The sequence below is a fragment of the Suncus etruscus genome, chromosome 2, assembly GCF_024139225.1.
Source record: "Suncus etruscus isolate mSunEtr1 chromosome 2, mSunEtr1.pri.cur, whole genome shotgun sequence".
NCBI classification, from domain to species: Eukaryota; Metazoa; Chordata; class Mammalia; order Eulipotyphla; family Soricidae; genus Suncus; species Suncus etruscus.
In genome coordinates this window covers 34,146,028-34,165,847 of record NC_064849.1, presented here as the reverse complement: position 1 = coordinate 34,165,847, position 19,820 = coordinate 34,146,028, and the positions used below count along the sequence as shown (strand labels likewise).

The 19,820-nt window shown below is 35.3% G+C and overlaps 1 pseudogene; it reads left to right on the top strand.

The window, feature by feature from the left end:
* The first annotated feature begins 1,351 nt into the window (after positions 1-1,351).
* Positions 1,352-19,553, top strand: LOC126001669 (zinc finger protein 131-like; annotated as a pseudogene).
* Positions 19,554-19,820: the final 267 nt, after the last annotated feature.

Sequence of the window (19,820 nt, the reverse complement as noted above, 5' to 3'; positions counted from 1 at the left end):
GTCTCTGTTGTTGGCAAAAGATCCTGGACTCTGCATAATCTACATTGAAGTCAGGCTGGTTTCGAGTGTCCTCTAGTTTCACCTCACAATTAAAGGGCAATGCAGAGAGCCCTATCCAGTAAGCAGGACATGATTATTGTTATGTCTTCTCAGTGTTAAGGGAAGTCTCTTTTGAGTAGGTCGATGTCAGAGCAGCGGTAAGGTCTTCCCTGGTAGAGGATTGCTTCCAGGTGATATTATAGACAATGCTGGATGTTTCGTAGGTGGCTTCCCTAGTTCAGGGGTGAATGGAAAATGCCATTCTTCTGAGGCCTGTGCCAGGTCATTATGTCAATGTTCAGGGTGTAGAGTCCAATTGCACTACAAGTTTTGTGTGTTCCTATCTCTATTAGATAAGAACTTATTTGTATGTATAGAATTTCACCATTTAATGTGCTTATGCAAAAAAAGGAATAATGCCACGTGGCATTATTGGTAAATATAGGGGCTGCAAGGATAAGTTCTACAATCTCCGTGACTTGGTTCATACATAAGCGATAAATTGAGGGAATCTTTCACCAAATTCCTTATTGATCAGTTCACAAAGAAAAGATAAAAAAAAGTAGGAAAAATCGTCATTATATAAGAGAATATTAAGTAAGAGTTATAGCTGTCAAAGAAAATAGATATAAAAAATTCAAAGGGCATATTTGCTTTTGAAATAGAAGACTGGGTGTTAAATCCAGTGCACCACGTTGGTTTGTGATTTTGGATGGTGCAGTGCTGAAGTTAAAAAGGGTAAATGTGGAATAATGATAGTTTGGGGTGAGAGAGTTCAAGAGTAAAAATGAGTTTTGTAGGGATATGATAAGAGCAGAATACAAAATGGACATTTTGCATACATAAAAACATATCTTAAGGATATGGAGTACTATTAATATATATTGTGCGCACAGGGGTGAAACATGTAGACTGGTATGAAATTACCAGTGACAGCCTGAGTACAGCCGAGCAACTATCTGCCACCCCCAGTTAAGCTCCTCCAAGTGTAAAAAGGCCGTTGGCACAACGGAGGTCTGCCGAAACCCATGCTGGCTGAGACTCCCAGCTCCCAGGAAGAAAGGAGATCCTTTCCGAGCCGGAAGGCCGAAGTTCAAAGCCTGCACCCTAAACCTCCCTCTGGAGCCAGCTTGGGAGTGGGGAAAGCCTAAGATACCCCATTAGCTCCTCCCAGGAACCCACCTTGCTGGCTTGCCCAGGCATGTGGCCCAAGGGAAGCCCTGGAGCTCCGGAGGAAAGAGGTAGAGGGGTGCTGGGGTGCCCCAAGTCCTGTACCCCAGCCCTAGGCCAGGTTAAAAAGGCCTTCGGCACAATGAAGGTCTGCCAAAACCCATGCTGGCCGAGACTCCCGGCTCCTAGGAAGGAAGGAGATCCTTCCCAAGCAGGAAGGCTAGAAGTTCAAAGCCCGCACCCTAAGCCTCCCTCTGGAGCCAGCTTGGGAGTATAATTGTGTGTTTTAAAAGTGGTCCTTTGGGGTATTTCATTCAGAAATCAAAAAAGAAAAATGAAAGGTGATACTTTATCTTCTGGAGAAGGCAAAGAAGGGATTTATAAAGATATAAAGATTCAGGGGAAATTTGATGAAGACAAAAATAAAGCACGAATTCTAATTAAGTGCATGTATAATAGAGGTGGCTAAACTCAAAGGCTTGTTGGCAAAAATAAAAGTTGGACAGTACATTTCTCAGGAAATCTTTCACATTAGTTTATTGGTAAAAGGTACACAACCACCTAAAGCAATCTATCATGGTAATGCCCAATAGGAAGAGGAAGACTTGGTTAACATTCTTATTGGAACAGAAAAGAAAAAAGTAGGTTAAACACTAAGGCATCAGACTCAGAATAACCAATCTCTGAAGTCAGTTACTAGGTGATCAAAACATTCAAGTATAAAGGGCATTATCACAAGCACTAGGTATGCTAGTCAAACATAAGTCATGCCTTTAAGTGGTTTCTGTTGGGAATATGACTCAATATAGAGAAGGAGCTTGAAGATTTTTTCCTTGTAGCTATTCACTCCTTACTAAGAAGGGCTGGAGAAGGACTTCTGCCTAACAGCAAAGGCATGGCCTGAGTTTGAAATACTGTTTAATTTGATGAGTCTAAATCCCTCTATTTCCACCAGAGCATTCACAGTTGGCATTCATGTGGAATAGTTTGTTCTAGTTAGAAAAATGACCAGGAAAGACTTAGCCAAGAGTTATTTCTCAAGATCAACTGATTTTTAATAAGTTTCGTGGTCTACGTGGTTTATAAAACAAATTGATTAACATCCATTCCCTCCCAGACTTCATACATCATAGAGACTACATTAACTTGTTGACCACCTCCTCTCCCTCCCTTCAATTTCTTTTTTGGAAAATCATAAATAAATTAAAAGAGTATTCTGGGAGGGCCAATTTGGTGGTCTTGAGGAAATTAAATCCAGCTGGCTTGCCCTGACTTGGGGCATTGGTTGGATGTCAAAAAGAATTTCTTGATCATTTCTTTTCTCTGATAATGGGGAGGACTTTTGTAAAGAAACAAGCAGATTCTTATATTTGAATATAAGATATAAAATGTGGTTGACATTGAAGATCAGCGGAGAGTATAGGCACTGAGAAATTGACTATTAATATGCAAAAGTAAAAAAAAAAAACACCTCTGACTCCCTACAACTTCCCTTATACAAAAGTGTGTTTAATGTTGATTTTTACTATATATAGACATGGAGAAGGAAACTTAAAAAACAATCTCATTTAAAAACCTTAAAGTAGAAAAGAATTTTTCAATTCATACACACAAAACTTTTAAAGCAACTACAAAGTGGCTGATAAATTCACTCACATTAAAATAAACATAAAACATGCTAATAAAAGATACCCTTGAAAGGTTAGTAATATATTAGCAACATTTATTGCAAACATATAATTTAAAAATATTTACATTATATATAATTATATGTATATGTATCCAAATATGATTAAGTAAAGAAAACAACAACTAAAACAGCCATCCAATGTTCTACAGTGCCTGTAATTGAATTTTCAGGAGAAAATGAGAAAACAATTGGGGTAAAATAAATATTTAAAGGGGTCCTGGAGAAATAGTGTAATGACTTGGAATTCCTGCCTTATAGGCATATGGTCACAAATTCAAACCTCATTGTCACCATATGTGTGAGCAACAAATCTGGACATTTTGCTATTGGAGCTTTGTTGTGTATGATTTCTGACACAACAGATGATTTCTAACACATATAGCCATATGTGTTAAGCATGATAGAAGGGTATGTCCAGGGCAAGTGCCACAAATAAAAAGATATTGAGGCACAAAGTCCAAGTAGAGTGTATATCTCAGCAATAAGAATGTGTTTGTTTCAACCGGAGAGAGTGTGCAACTTCAGGCAAGCACCAGAAAAAACAAATATGACTCAGTGAGCACTGCAGCCAACACAACCTGATGCATGATTACTGCCAAGCAACTCAGCTAGATGTGCAAGCACCACAGTTATAAAAAGTGTTGAATCTCCAGTAATCAAAACTACATCACAAACAAAGAGAAGGGGATAGAGAATAAAGAAAAATAAATATTAAAGAAAATAATGACCAGAACATTTCCAAATGAAGCAAAAGCTAAATTCAAGCAATTCATTAAACTTCAATGATGAATTTCATAAATTCAGAGAAAACACTTCCAACACATGTAATAAAATTGGGAAAATTTATGAGCAAAGAACAGATATTGAAAGCAGTTAAAGGAAAATGATACATTACTTATTAAAGATTGATGATTCCAATAACAATAAATTTATCATCAGAAACTACAGAGAAGGGAGCACAGAAGGACAGTTTTTTTAAAGTGTTGTAAGGAAAATATTATGAACTCAAAATTTTATATCCAGCAAAAAATTTTCAGAAATAAAGACAAAATAAAGATGAATAAAATCTAAGAGTATTATTGTTAACAAACTTGCTCTAAGGTAAATAATAAATATCTTTTATTTGATGAATTGCTCAACTAAAATATATTTATTATATATAGAGAAATATATAATAGATTAATATTCACATATAGTTAATTATATATATCAAATAGTAATAGATATAGGACTACAGAATAAAAATTATTACAATAAATGACAGTGTCTGACTAGGGCCATACTCAAGAAGGGGAAATAGTAAATAGTCAAAAATCTCATGAGTTTGGAGTCTCTGATTTAGGGAAAAGCTAAGTCGTCTTGTAAAGCTCAAACCCAGAATAATATCCCTTTTGGCTAATTTACAGTCAACTGGTTATAATTAGGGACTTTAATTCTATCCACAAAAATCACTTCATCGCAGCCCCAGATCGGCATTTGACTGAATGACTGGAACTATAGCCCTGCTTCCCCATACAGATACAACAAAAGCTATTACATGTGGGTATATATAAAATACTATTACCTTTTCTTCTTAAGATCTTTAAAATACAGATTACTTAACAAAAATATAGTAATTTAACTTTACATTAATATTCATATCTGACAACTATGATAGATGCTGGGTATGGAGTTACAGAGCCTATAAAATTGTTGGTTTCTACTTTCCATGAGTAGTAATATATCCCTTAGTAGACTGTTAATTTGTTATTTATAAATAGGCAATATTATCACCAAGAGATATAATAGCAGTAGCTATTAAATTAAAATTAAATTAAAACAATGCTAAAAATATTTTAAAAATCCATAAGGCATAAAAAGAAGAACCAACTAAAAATAAAGCAAGAAACAAGATACTAATATAATAGATCCAAATTAGCTCTATTAGTACCTGGAGTAAATTTTGATGTTCTAAACATTAAAAAAGGAGAACACCAGAGTAGGTTTTTAAAAATAATTATTCAAGTATGCTGCCTATAAGACACAATTTTAAGACCACAAGCAATTTCAAAATGTACAAAAAAGAATACCAATGCCATGCATATAGAAAATGTAAGGAGACTGGCATGACTGTACATATAAACTGTAAGACAAAATATAACCAGATGTAAAATTATAATAATTCCCCTATAAGGCAATCATTCAAAATACGTTGTCACCTAGTAAGAGAATTTAATAAATTATATTGAGACAATTAGAAAAAACTAGGCAATTTCATGATTATAGTGGATTATCGTACCGTTCTCTCAGCAACAATAAAACAACCAGATTATATGAAATCAGTACTCATCTCCCTGTATAAAGTGCTATCCAACATGTGCACATTACATTTTTTAATTCTCATGGTACAATAACCAAGATAAATCACTTACAGTGTCAATAAATTTTAAAAGATTGTAATCACATAGTATGTCCTACCATCCCATAAATAGATATCTTTCCAAATAAATATAAATTGGAAATGAAATGCCATATCTTTATTTAATTTATGAGTCCACACTAAGAATCACAAGGGAAATTAAAAAATATTTTGAAGTGAATGTTAAAGAGGATTCAGCATGAAAACTTGTAAGATGAAATAAAGTATTATCTAGAGGAAAACAAAGTTTCAGATGCAAAAACGAAGAAAATCCTAAAAACAATGATCTAATCCACAGTTTCTCAACCTTTTTTTAGCCAGGGCTTCCTTCTGATATTTTCTGCCTATGGCCTGTCCTACTAAACATGGGTGACCAACATAAATCCACAGAAATAATATAGTGAGTGAATTTGAGAATGATTTTATACCATTATAGCTTACAACTTAGATGAATCACATCTTGAAAATATCACTTAATAAAATAGGCAGATAAGTTATCAATTGCTAGACTTGAAATGGACCTAAAGTATCAAAAAACACAGCCCCAGAAAAATAATAAACACAATAGTAGAGTATATGATCAGCAAATTTGCAAGAGAAGAAACTCACATGATTTTTAGTCAATAAAAAGATTCTTGATCTTATTAATAATTAAGAAAATGTAAGTTTAAACTACATGAGAAAACAATCCTCACTCACCAAACACAAAAGTACAAAAGATTGAAATTTCCAAGTATTGGTGAGAATGCAATAACAACAGGATCTCGTTAATTTCTGATGATTGTGCAAATTGTTATCATTTTTTGTTTGTTTGTTTTTGGGTCACACCTGGCAATGTTCTTGGCTTCTGACTGCTTTATGTTCAGGGATCACTCCTGGTGGGGCTTGGGAAATGGGATCAAACCCAGATGGACCTCTTACAAAGCAAGTGCCCTAGCTGCTATTCAATTGTCCTGAACCATGCAAATTCTTTAGAAAGCAATCTGACAGCATCTAGTGAAGCTGGCAAAACAGAAACTCAAATTACACAGCAACTTCAATCCTAGGTAATTCCAGAGGGAATCGGCATGCACAAAAAATGTCACCATAAGACTATATATAGTGGTATCATTTATAATAAAACATGTTTGGAAAAACAGTAATTGTTCATTAAGAAGTAAATAGATAAAAGGCATATTTTGACCTGCGAACATGTAATTCTAAATGGAATTATTATGAGAAAACTAGGCTGGTATGTAAATAAATTTCATAGAATTAAAGAAACCTACTTGCAAATGCTACATAAATGATGCTATACATGCTCACCAACTATAGGAGAATACAATGTGTCATTTTAATGAAATACATAGAAATAGTTGATTATACAAAGACATATATGGAAATAAAATCCAACACTACTATTCTACTGAGAAATAGATGGTTAAGATCACAGATCCAACCAGATTTGTTAGGTCTTATTTTTTTAGGCTGATTTGGTATTTACAAGACTGCAGTGTAGTCTGGGTTAAGCTTTATGTTTCTAAACAGCTCTGCAATTTCAAAAATTAGAAAGAAAGTGAAATCCCAAGTATGTTGGCTTGGCTAAAGATGGAGGCTTCGGTCATAATGAGGGAACAGACGCCCTTGCTGAATGCCCTCAACTGTTTTGACTTCTGGAGGGGTGGGCCGCGATTACAGCTGCAATGATTAGGTGACTCACCATAATTATGTTTTGTTGAAATTGAATTTATTGAGGCATGAATCATTCTGCCCAAGTCCTACCTAATTGCTCCAGCACTGTGACTGAGAAGGATGGTGGAGGAGTTTTTTCTGAGGAGGTCATTATAGAATGAGCTAGTGTGAGCACGTGTGTGCTTGTACGCATGTGCAAATGCTTGCCTGTCTGCACACACTTACACCAGGCTTACCTTGCAGAAAGGCAGCAGTGTTGCCTCATCTTCTGTGATGGTGAGAGCTTGATAAGGGGATTATTACAGGTTTGACTGTGGTTTCTTCTGCCTCCCTCCCAGGGCTCCTATTTATGGACAAATAGTTGGCGTGGGTTTTCTAGGGATCTCTGAGCACCAGAATAGTGTCCCTCTCTTGTTATCTGATTCTTGTGAATCTGCTGACTGGAAGATTTTATCCATCGCTTCTAGCTTTCATCCCTCACTGCTCACCAGATATCTTTAAAAATGCCCAGGTAGCCGTGGGCAGCTGCAAAGCAGTATGTATTTCAACCAACATTGGTGCCCCTCAGGACGCCAAGAGAAAACAATAAAGATAAGCACCACATAAAAGCCATGGTCTTGAGATAAAAAAAAAAAGGAGCATGGCAAGAACAGGAAGCTCCCTCTACACAGCTCTAAAACAGGGTAGAGTTGGGGAAGGAGCAATTCTGGGCTCTTCCCCATCAGTCACCCAGTCACAGCAAGTTGAGAATTTAATAGACTTTCTCCTTATTCCTCTAAATGAGAGGATGGGGGATATTTCAAATCATCAAGTCTTTGTTTCATCTGAGCATCATACAAGTATACAAATGAAATGGTCATTTCCTGTTGCATTTTGGTGTGTAGGCTAGCCTACCTGAACCCAGGTTGCAGAGGCAAACTGCATCCTAACAACAATGAGAATACACATTCACACAACTTATTAGGATCCAGGCAGAGTTAAACAACATTTTAATTCACTTACTTTTAAGACAGATAATGCATTAAGGGGATGTCTATGTCAGAAATAATTTGCAGGTGAAGAAAATGAAGCATAGGGGATTAAATGTCCTGCTAGGGCCAGATAGGTAGTCCAGGGGTTCATGTTCAAGTCAACCTACTCAATCCACAGCACCAGATAGCCTCCTGGGAAAAATTTGGAAGACCTCCCCCGCCCCAAATTTTTTGCTTATATTTATTTTCTAGCAAATGAGGATGAGGAACAGAGTGAATCAGACTGTCAACTTTCAGATATTGTCATGTGACAGGCAAGCAAGTCTAAAACAAGTACTGTGGTAAGATATCTAGCCAGTGAAGGTTTCATAAATAATTAAGATCTGAAACTTTTGAGTAGGTTGACCAACTCTGAAAACTGGAGCAGAAGAAGAACCTATGCAGCAGAATAGCTCATGAGCATCAGTTGGTGACATGGTGGTGCTCCATTTTGCCGATGTCTCCCTTAAAGGAGTTCCCAGCACCAAAAATGTAGTTCAAATGATTGGTCTGCAGAAGTCCTAGGGTTCATCACCAGCACCACATAGTCCCTTGAGAAATGATATGAGTAAACCCTTAGCACCACCAGGGGCCCCTTCTCAAAAAAAAAAAAAAAAAAAAGAAAAAAAGAAAAGAAAAAAGAAAAGAAAAAAGACAAATGAGTAAATTCAATAAAGTTGCTTTCCCTGTAGTTTCCTGGGTTTCTTTATTTGCTGACTCCTCAATGAATGAGGTTTTTGACTTACTTCCTTCATTATTTAGCATACTAGTAAAACAACCTCCTAAAATCTAGTAGACATTTTTTAATCTTTAGATTCTACTTATTAGAATAAATGTTCCAGTGAGAAGATAAATTTAAATTCCATTTTGACAAACTTTCACGAGAACTGAATGAGTAGTAATTTTGGAGAACTGACAATGAGAAATTCTATATAGAGTCACAATATAGCGTAGGAGAATGGAAAATCTAATAAATGCTAATGAAGTCAGGCAGTTTCCCCCCATTTACTATCTGTCCAGTTGCCCCAAGAACATCACTGAGTAGTAATCCTTCTAATTTTAGTTTGTCACCTCAGGTACATCAAAGACTCAATTTGAATAATAAGCAGAAACTCCATAGATCCTTGCAAATATGGATGCTAGAGGCCAAGACTTATAGTTCACTCAATTCTTCATTTCAAGAACCAAGAGGTTGAATCCTCCATATTTACAGGCACTTGTCTATGGTTACACAATTAAAAAGTCTCAACATCAGTAATGATACTCGGAAATAAGATCCTGTTTGACTATATACTTGAAAATAATGCTTTACAATTAATCAATTATATATAGTTGTGTTAATAACTAATTCTAATATAGTTGGTTTATTGTTGTTATTGTTAATTTGGGGGCCTCTCCCAGCTGAATAAGTACTCAAGATTTATTCTCAGCTCTGTCCTCACTCCTAGTGGATTTTAAATGTTTTATGTAGCACTGATAAATGGATCTAGGTTGGCCACATACAGGTCAAGCACCCTATCTGTTGTACTATCTCTTAGGTCCTCTAATATAATCTTATTTTATAAAGCACATAACTAATAAAATGCTGCTACACAGTAAAAATGGTTAAAAAAATGAAGTTCCTGAGAGAATCACCCAGTCTAGCAAATATCAGATACATCAGAAATACAGAGCTCTATTTTTCTCTATTCTTTAAAGGCCCATTCTTCTGCAGTGGCACCATTAGAAATAATCTTCCTACAAAACAGTGAAAGTATTTTGTAGAGAAATGCAAAGTGTATGATCCTACTTACCTTCTCATGTGCATATGAATCATAAAGTTTACATTTATAGTCCAGTTCTGGGACACTTGACATGTGATATCTATGGTAAGTCCATCTTTTCTAATGTCAGTTTTCTTCGTGGTAAATTTTTAAAAATATATTAATTAATTTGTTCAGTGCATGAGATAAAATACCACATTTGAGAGTTTTTAGCACAACTTTTTGTCTTGTCATATATTCATCAAGCTTTAGAGTCTCCAACAATAATTTGCCATTTTACTTTGTTTGGTTAACTATACAAAAGACTAGAATATCTGAACCTTGCATTCCAAAAGATGAAGCATCATTTCTTTATGTACCTATAAGCATGAATATTCTTCCAGTGAGAGGGGGATTGGTGGCTAAATGGATTTACTGAGACATCTTGAACTATTTTTGAATGTTTAAGTTTTGGCAAATAAATGCATTGTGCCCCAAGCACCTTTTCCCCTTCATTTAAAACCCAGTGTATTAGAGAGGAAATTTAATCCTTATGTTCCTGATTCACTTAACCCATCAAAATCTAACTAGATGGAGACTTTTAGATGCACTTGAGCCTTCTGAACTTTGCATAATAAGCTACTTGCAAGCATCTTTTCTCTAAATACCAGAAACCACAATGACTTTAGTGAGGAAAGAAAATGGGATTTTGATTGTTCCACAGCAAATAAATATGGTCAGACATATTGTTATGCCTTGTATTTAGTTCTTGCCTACAAACTTAGTTCAGGGACCACTGTTTTGTAAGAAGTCAACAAATCAAGGTTGATGTCCAACTCTGCTATGTGCTGAATACTTTTGTGGATTTCTGACAATAGGTCCCAATCTTCTTATCAATGACTGACTTCTTCCCTGAATCCCTGAATGCAATATCACTGAATCTCTCTACCACTTCCTAAATATATAGGAGATACTGCTCAGTCTTAAAAGACAATGAAGAAATATGAAAATTGAGAAATATTTCTTCCCTGGGCGCTGGTCCAGGTGAACTCTATAGGAGTCATCAGGCTTTTCCCCTACCTCTCCCTACACTAATGGGAATGTGCTTTTGAAGGAGGGCAGGCTGTTGCAGTACTGGTTTATGTTGGGACAGTCACTGGAAATTTTTCTCCTTGGTCTCCATTTCAAAAACCATGCGGGGGCTAGTGTCCCCACGTGTACAATATATATTGATAGTATTATATGCATATAGTTTATATATGTATAATATCCATCTTATATTGTGACCTAATTTCTAATCATTTCTAATCTTTTACTGCCTCAGTCCCAACCATTATTTCCCCCCATTTACCCATGTAGGTGTAGCTCATGACATGAAGCTTACCACATAGAGTGATGAGTGCAGTTAGAGAAATAACTACACTAAAAACTATCATAACGATGTGAATGAATGAGGAAAATAAAAAGCCTGCCTCAAATGGTGGTGTGGGTGGGGTGGGGAGGAGGGAGATCTGGGCAATTGGTGGTGGGAATCTTGAACTGGTGAAGGGGGCTGTTCTTTACATGACTGTAATCATACAACTACGATCATATTTGTAATCACGGTGTTTTAAATAAAGATAATTAAAAAAAACAAAAAAAGAAAAATATTGCAAAATAAAACCGTCTAATGAAAAACAACAAAGCATTATAACCTACATACTACTGGCACTGTTTATGGGGACATCTGAAGAAATATGACCAAAATTTACACAATCTATGTGCTAACCCAGAAATCTGTCTTTCGACTACTTCAAACCTAATTTGAAAATCAAGGTCACTTTTGGCCAACTCAATTAATTACCAACATTAGTCATCAGTAGATGAAAGAGCTATAACTAATAAGTAAGTAATTATTACCCTGATTTGGCTTTTGATTCCTCAGTAACACTCACAGGTAAATTCAACCATATTATTCTTTCTCTGCCTGAACCTGAATCTCATAAATATATAGGAGGAGACAGAGAACAGTTCATTTCTAATCTACCTACCCTTAGTTTTCTGTCCAGCTGCATAATTGGTAAAAGAAGTCAGGTGTTCTTGACCTGTACAGATACCCCATTCACAGTTAGTCAGGATTTAGCTGTTCTCCTATATGACTAGCCAGGACTTTTAATTTCCTGACTTTTGCCTACCACATCCCTGACCTGGTATTTTATTAAAATCAAAGTACTCATAAATATCATCCCCAAAGATATCAAACCCTTCAAACCTTACCATATGTTTCCCTTTAGCCCCATGATGACTCACAACATATAACGGGAAAAGGAAGAGTATAAGGGTATTCTCCACTTTTCTGCAGAGTTATTATGTTATTTATACTAACCAGACATTTATCATGAAATACCCAACTTTTAATACTCACTAACTCCAAGATGCATGAAAGTCATTTTCAGCTGAATAGTGTTTTTTATTGCTTCTTTCTGGAATGTGAGCCATCAGCAAAGAAAGGTTTTATGTTTCCTTTATCATTTCAGTCATCTAAATGAAAATAGTAATTATAATCATTTGAATTTAAAAAATCAAATTAAATAATTTAGAAATTAAAAATCAAATTAAAAATCAAAACAGTATACATACAACTAAATGCTTAAATTCACACCACACTGTCCATGACATGAATTGTTCCATTTGAATTGTCTTTATCTGTGGAAGTTGTTGTAAGATGTATGTTTAAGTTTTTGAAATCTGGTTGTCTAGATTCAAGTCTTTATGCCAATCATTTTTTGTGAAAAACTAAGTTTATTCAGTAGGCACAATAAACTCACTTCACAGGGTTAACAAGAAGTTTGAATAATGCTTTTAAATGTTATGCTTTTTAAAGTGTGTACTATATACTGAGCTGGAGAAATAGTTCATGTAAGGTGCTTATTTTTCATATTGCTGACCTGGCTTAGATCTCCAATACTATTTATGGTTCTCCAAACCCAATAGTAGTGATCTCTAAGAATAGAGTAAGTAGCAAGCTCTGAGCACAATTGGGACTGGTATCCCCAAAACACAAAAGAAATGAAGGATTCCTTGGGACCAGAAAGATAGTACAACTTGCATATAGCCAACACAGATTTGATACCACATAGGAGTGATCACTCTAGCATAGCAAAATTATGACTAAGCTCTAAGTGCTACAATATGTGGCCCATCCCACCTCCCTAATTAAAATAGCTATCTAGAATAAATTATAGTAATATATTTTGATAATATTTATCATAGAATATATCCATATGTTAGCTTAATTTTCTGATACATTAGGGACATATTTGACCATACCTGGTGCTGTTCAGGGATTACTACTGGCAGTATGTGGTGCCAGAAATAGAACCAGAATAATCTACTTGCAAGGCAAACACCTTACCTTCTTCACTATCCATCAGGCTATAAAAAGGTAAAACTTAATGGCTAGAAGCAAAGTGAGAAATGCTTGGAATATGGAATTCTAGTCTTAAAAGACATACTGAGGCATAGTACATTTTTTAGAATTTATTCAAAGCAATAACCTAGTCAAATTGCACAGCTAAAGTGGTTAGGAGAGCTCCACTAACAGGAGATAGATTTGGTAGAAAGACTTATTGAAACATTTATAGAAAGTACACTGAAGTAAGCAAGAAAATTGTTTTGCTGGCTATGACTTAAGCAGTTTCATATTTGGGAAAGCCTAGCTGGCTTTTAGTGATTGCTTTGCTAGTCCTTAGGTCTCAATTTCTTAACCTTGGGGCATTACAAGCTTTAAGCTTTGGTTTGCTAATGTAAGCTACTAAAGCATTAAAGACACCTCAATCTAGTGATCGTCTTGTTTAATTAACAACTGGCAAAACAAATTCAAGTGAATGTCAAATGTTGAGATTTCAGGAAATCAGAATGCCTAAAAAGAGTAGGGGTTAAAATGAATTGTAGAAAAATAGAAATTTGCAGAAGAAAAAACTATATCCACCACCTCACCACCTCACCTCCAGAAATCCGGAAGCCCTCAGTATGTATGCTTCACTCATATCCCAACTTCCTTTGTGTCAGCATTATCTTTATGTACAACTCTGCTGAGAACCTGGTTTCTTCTTAAAGTTCCTCCCAACACTGAATAGAGTGGGAGTAGAATGAAAGCAACTGAATGATTCAAGGACTGAGGGAATTCTAGAAACCAGAAATCAACAAAGTATTCCCAGCCCTCACCAAGCTGAATATTGATATTTACTTTTGTGAGCTATGTAGAACATCAGAATCCACTCAGAAACCTGAGAAAAATCACCAAATATAAAATGATTTTGGTGAATCTCACTATCTACATGAACACTGGCATATATACTTCTTTCATCAGAAAGGGGAAAGGAGGTTATGGGACTCGAGGAATAGAGAGATTAAAGGGTTTGGCTAAGTGGTACCTTTGTGATTGTTTTTCTAGAACCTGATAAATTTGCAAACCACATCAAAGTTCCTCCTTCTGCTAAACTAAAAGTTTTCCACCCACAGGCATATTGGTTTTATGGGAAGATTTGATGGAGGAGCCACACATTTTCATAATGACCTTCAATTCTCCAAAAAAATACTTTACATAAAATGCTGTGAGTTTGATCTTCAGGCCTTCTGAGGACAAATATTCTGAAATAGGTCCAAAATTGAATATCCATATTATGAAGTCCATAATCTCTCTAAGAAAGAGAAAGGGTGTCCATAAATATTTTGGTTGTGTGTTTTCTCTCCTGTTTCTTATCCTATATGTGTGATCCAACTTACATGCTTTTCATTTTTGTCCCCCTTGGATATTTTTGGTTCTGTCAGGGTATACAGCACTATTGAAAAACAATGATCTAAAAAACCACACCTATATAAAGGATGTGTCCACATTTATTAAAGACTCTACAATGGTTGAGTTGACCTTGAGGTCCTGTTATCAGCAGGAAATCAGTGAAAGCAATCAAAATGTGCATAAACTGATGATTAGATAAAAATAAAAGTATAAAATATTCACACAATCACACAATGGAATATAAGTCATTCATAAACCAAAATGAAGGAGAGATAGCATGGAGGTAAGACATTTGCCTTGCCAGGAGCCTGCCAGGAGCAAATTCTGAGCGTAGAGCCAGGAGGAACCCCTGAGTGTTGCCAGGTGTGACCCCAAAACCCAAAAAGAGAAAGAAAGAAAGAAAATTATGATTCATAGTACACCACAGATGAATTTGAGAATATTATACTAGATGAAAGTATCAGACTCACAGGCCACATTTTATGACTCTTGAAAATTATATGAATTTAGGGTTAGAGTGAGTGAGTACTGTCTCAAGGTTCAACTCAGGTACAATTTACCACTTAGAGTGATCCCTGAGTGCAGAATCAGGAGTAAGCCCTGAGCACCAATGAGTGTCACTTTTAAAAAATATACATGATGCTCTTCATGGGAAATATTCAGAAGAATTAAATGACAGAGACAAATTATATTTGTAGTTGGCAGGAGCTGAAGGAAGGTGACCACGAATGGTAGTTATAAAAGGGTGTAATAAAAAATAATGTGATGGTTCAAGAACTTGGTGAATATATTTTAATCTTAGAATAGTATATTATTTTACAATAAGTTTTATGCCATATGAAATTTTTTTAAATTTGAACTTGTGAGAGATAGAGGCATTTTTTCCAGGTTTCTCTGGAAGCAGCAATATTCTTTCCTCTAGGGAAGTTTTCATTTGCCACTAAACAGTTCCTTTTCCAAAGCTTCCATTCACACTAGTCTCTAGATTTCACACTAGTTCTCCTTGCCCACCTCCATCCTTCCCCCATCAATAGTCCCATTTGGTTGCTTCAACATTTTTCTTTTCTTAATTCTTCTGACACCCGAAAGTAATTCCTTCATTAAAGTTGCAAGCCATCTCAATGAATTCTGTTTCCTGGGGAGACATTGACTATAGGAAAAGTACTTTTCCAAGTGATAGTGTAACTATGTTCTTTGAAGAAACTCAGGAATAGGCCCCTGTGGAAGGAGAATGATGATATAATAACCAAGCACTCAAGGAACACAGATGTTTTCCAGTGGCCTATTCTTTGTCCCAAATCATCTCACTATTGAGAAATTTCATCTTCCACAGTGACTTTAGTTGCTTCCTCTGTACCTATTAACCATTACATTCTTCTTGGATGAGACTTTGTAATAGTATATAAAGTTTCTTCATAAATTTGCTACACAATATCTCATATCAGTGTATGTACTTCACTATTTTAGTGAAGGGCACCATTACCCATTGACTCAAATAACACTGTGTTTAAGTTCACTTATCCTCTCATTGGTAGAAACAGACATTATATATCATTTATTCTTCCAAGATATTTGAAGCTGCAGCAGAAAAAGAGATAGTATAGAAGGTAAGGCAGATGGTCTCAGAAGCACTACCAGGGTCACTCATGAACACAAATTCAGGTATAGCCCCTGAGCACCACTGCATATGAAAAAAAAAGAATATGTAGGTCATCATTTCCTCTGGTTTCATCATATTAATTATTATTTGTAAGTATTCTTAAGGCACATTTCCCTTCACATACACAAAGCATTATCACACTTAGGAAATTTGTTGTTGTGCCAAATATTATTAAATATGTAATAAATGTTCGAATTCAATTATTATTTCAGTAATGTTTACTATTGTTTTTGTTTTTAGACCTCAATCTATTATCATAGTTTTCCTAAACAATTCCATCACTTTTGTTTTTAATTCTATCACTTTTTTGTCTTTCATAATAGTGAGTTTCTTTTCATCCCCAGAGAAGTTTTGTTGTCAGTTCTTCAGCCAACCCATTTTTTTTCTGACTGAGATCTTGTGTTTCAATTCTGGTTAAAATATTTTGCAAAATATTTTCAATTGCAAAATGATGTCAGACCTTTCTCAGTGTACCATAATACGATGTGTACAATGTTAGACTATTTTTTATCCCAGGGATAATGTTTAATTACTCATTGATATGATGTACAACAAATTTTTCCAATTTAGAAATATATTTTATTTAGCATATTTTAATTTAATTGGAATAAAATATTTATTAAGATTTTTATTTTGATACACAAAGTTTTCTTAATTGATATGTAGGAACTTGCTCAAGCTGGATACTATAATCATTTGATATATCTCAACTGGTTTTTAAACAATTACTTTCTTTTCTAAGACAATGAAATAAACCAGATTCAACTTGTTTATTACCATTCACATTCTTCATTGAATTTAGCTAAGATATATGTGTTTAAGTTATGAGTTCATACTAATTATTCAAATATAACATGCTGATATATCCAAGATCTTCGTCTCTTCCCATTTTATATTTGTATGTCTTGTTCCCCTGATAAAAAATCTTGGATCCTAACAGCATCTATTCTGAAAATATTTACTCTATTTGCACAAACCAGTGTAAGATTTTTTGCACCAATACTAGAACCAACAACAAACTGACCAAGCAAAATCTACATTTCTTTGTAATTCTCCTTTGCCCTTAGATATTATCCCACAAAGACTTTGCATCTAGAGTTCTATGTTTAGTTTCTTGGTTTAATTGCTTCTTTCTATGCAATTTTGCTGCCAATTGGCTCTACAGGAGGGTTCATTTGCTACCCTTTTTATCCAAGCTGAGGCTTTTAGTCCATGTTTATTTAATTTATATTTCAATATGAATAACTTTGTCATGATTTAAAATTCAAATCATTTTTAAAAGTATATTGCTAGAATAAATTTTATTCCTTTCTCAGACCCTCTATACTTATTCCCTCTAAACTTATCTCCTTTTACTTAAAACCCAATATGTAAGCAACCATTTCATTAGCTTTTGTTTATCTTCTCATGCTTATTTTTTCAAAACAAAAATGTCTATCATTTATTATTTTCCCTTCATTCTTACATAAAATATTTTTGGCATTTTAATAGTTGATAATTTTTTTATTTTGTTGAAATCATTGTTATTTACAAAGTTCTTCATTGTTGGTCTTCAGACATAAAATGAATCAATCCTACCACCAGTGTTGACCAAAGTTCACAGAGTGAATCCTATAGCATCACACTTTACCCCCTAGCATGCCAGTATAATAGGTCCATTTTTAGTTTAGACTATTATAGTTTGGGTCTCTTTATTCTATTGTTGTTGACTTTGTCTTGGGTATTTAGTTCTGTCCTTTCTTATCTCTACCAATGTTCCAGAGACTACTTGACCCTGAACCCCATCCTTTCTTTACTTCCCTCCTTCTTAATTTTATAGAAAAATGCAGAAATATGAGGTAAAACAAAATAATCTATGCTCCAAAGTTCTATGAGAAAGGTATGAGTTCCTATCTAAAAGATAATAAAAAATGGATGGCAGTTTTTTGCATAAGCACAGCAAAAGTTGGGGAAAATAAAAAGAAAAACCTTTGACCTAAAAAGAGGATGTTCCTACCCATAAAGCATCCTGCCATAAGCCAAACTATAGGCTCGAGGCACACTAAATTGTCTAACCCCAAAATCTTTCTTTATGGTCCGATGAAAAGTTCTCCTTGATTACAGCTGTCACAGTTGGGTTTCAGTAATTAAAGATCTTTGCAGAGATCCTATGTCAAAGTTAGGGCATCAAGGAGCATCTTCTGGTTTCATCTCACTGTTGAGTGGCAAGGCAGGGAAACCCATCCTGAAAGCAATTTGCTGCTGTTTCCAAGTCGTTAGGGTATCACAAAAACTCACCCTGGAGCAAGTTGGTGCCCAGGATGCATTAGGGCGTTCCCCAGTAGAAGTTCAACACTGAACATTTTACAGGCATCTTTAAAAACATACAGTTTGAAAAAAAGACAGATAAAAAAGGTTTTAAGGGGCAAAGTGATAACGCAGTTGTGGAGCAATGGCCTTGCACATGGCTGACCCAGAATGAACTTGGGTTTGATCCTTGGTGCCCCAAGCCAGGAGTAATTTCTGAGCACATAGCCACAAGTAATCCCTGAGTGTCACCGGGTGTGGCCCCAAAACAAACAAACAAACAGTTTTAATATCTAAACTCACACAGTTTTCTAGAAATAGCATTCTCAAATGTCACATGACAGCATGCCAAACTGGAGTGGGTCCTACAAAAAAGAGAAAAAAACTTTATGAACATCAGGTTTGTAAATGTTCAACAGCTGGGACAAGTTCAAGATCACTTGGTGAGACACACTGTAGATAACCCAACCTACCAAACCACAAGTACTTTATGTGACTCTTGATTTATGCAAGGAAATGGATTAAATAAGTATCTCATCTCAGCATCGCTTATAATATTCCTGAGCATCTAGTAATAGTTCTTTCAGTAGAAACCCATTTGTAAACTGAACCTGGACATCAATGGCTATAATAGATCAGCTCAAGAATGTACATGTACTGCCACTGCTTCAGGTGTAGCTGGACTTAGCACAAGTGGCTGTAGAAGAGATATATCTAGAACTGTTGCAGGATGCCCACATGCATGATTCACACATGGGTGTGCTTCCAAGGCAGATTTAAGTAAGTTATCTGGAAATAGGTCAAATTTAAACTGATGGCAATACTGAAGTGCATTTAGAGGAGCTCCATGTTGAATAGGTAAATCAGATGCTAATGGAAATATAGACTTCTAGAAGTAGACTTGGATCAAGTGGCTTCAGAAATTGTGAATCAAGAAGAGGAGAAAGGAACCAAGCAAATGCTGCTGAAGTTTCTAGTTAAGATCACAAAGATGAAAAAAAAAAAAATCACAAAGATGCTGATGATCTAGCAACCAAATAACCAGTATATTCCCAAGCTGAAAAAGCAGGGATTGCAAACAGAAAGCCTATGCCAGTTTTAGTCTGAAATGACACATGAATATATTTTTACATTGTATGTTGGGTTTTTGAATTGGCAGGCAGCATGACTGTCCTTAAGCTAACAGACAAGTGGACTAAAGTTAAATTCTTTTCCTGCTGTGCTAAACTGTTTCTATTGAAGCAAAATGATTCTTACCTTATCCCTATTAATGCCATATAGGAGGGAATTATTTCCTCTTTAAGTAAAAGAGGAAGCTTGAAAATGTTTTATTTCTAGAAACTTAAGTATATTTAATCAGAAATAAGAACATCT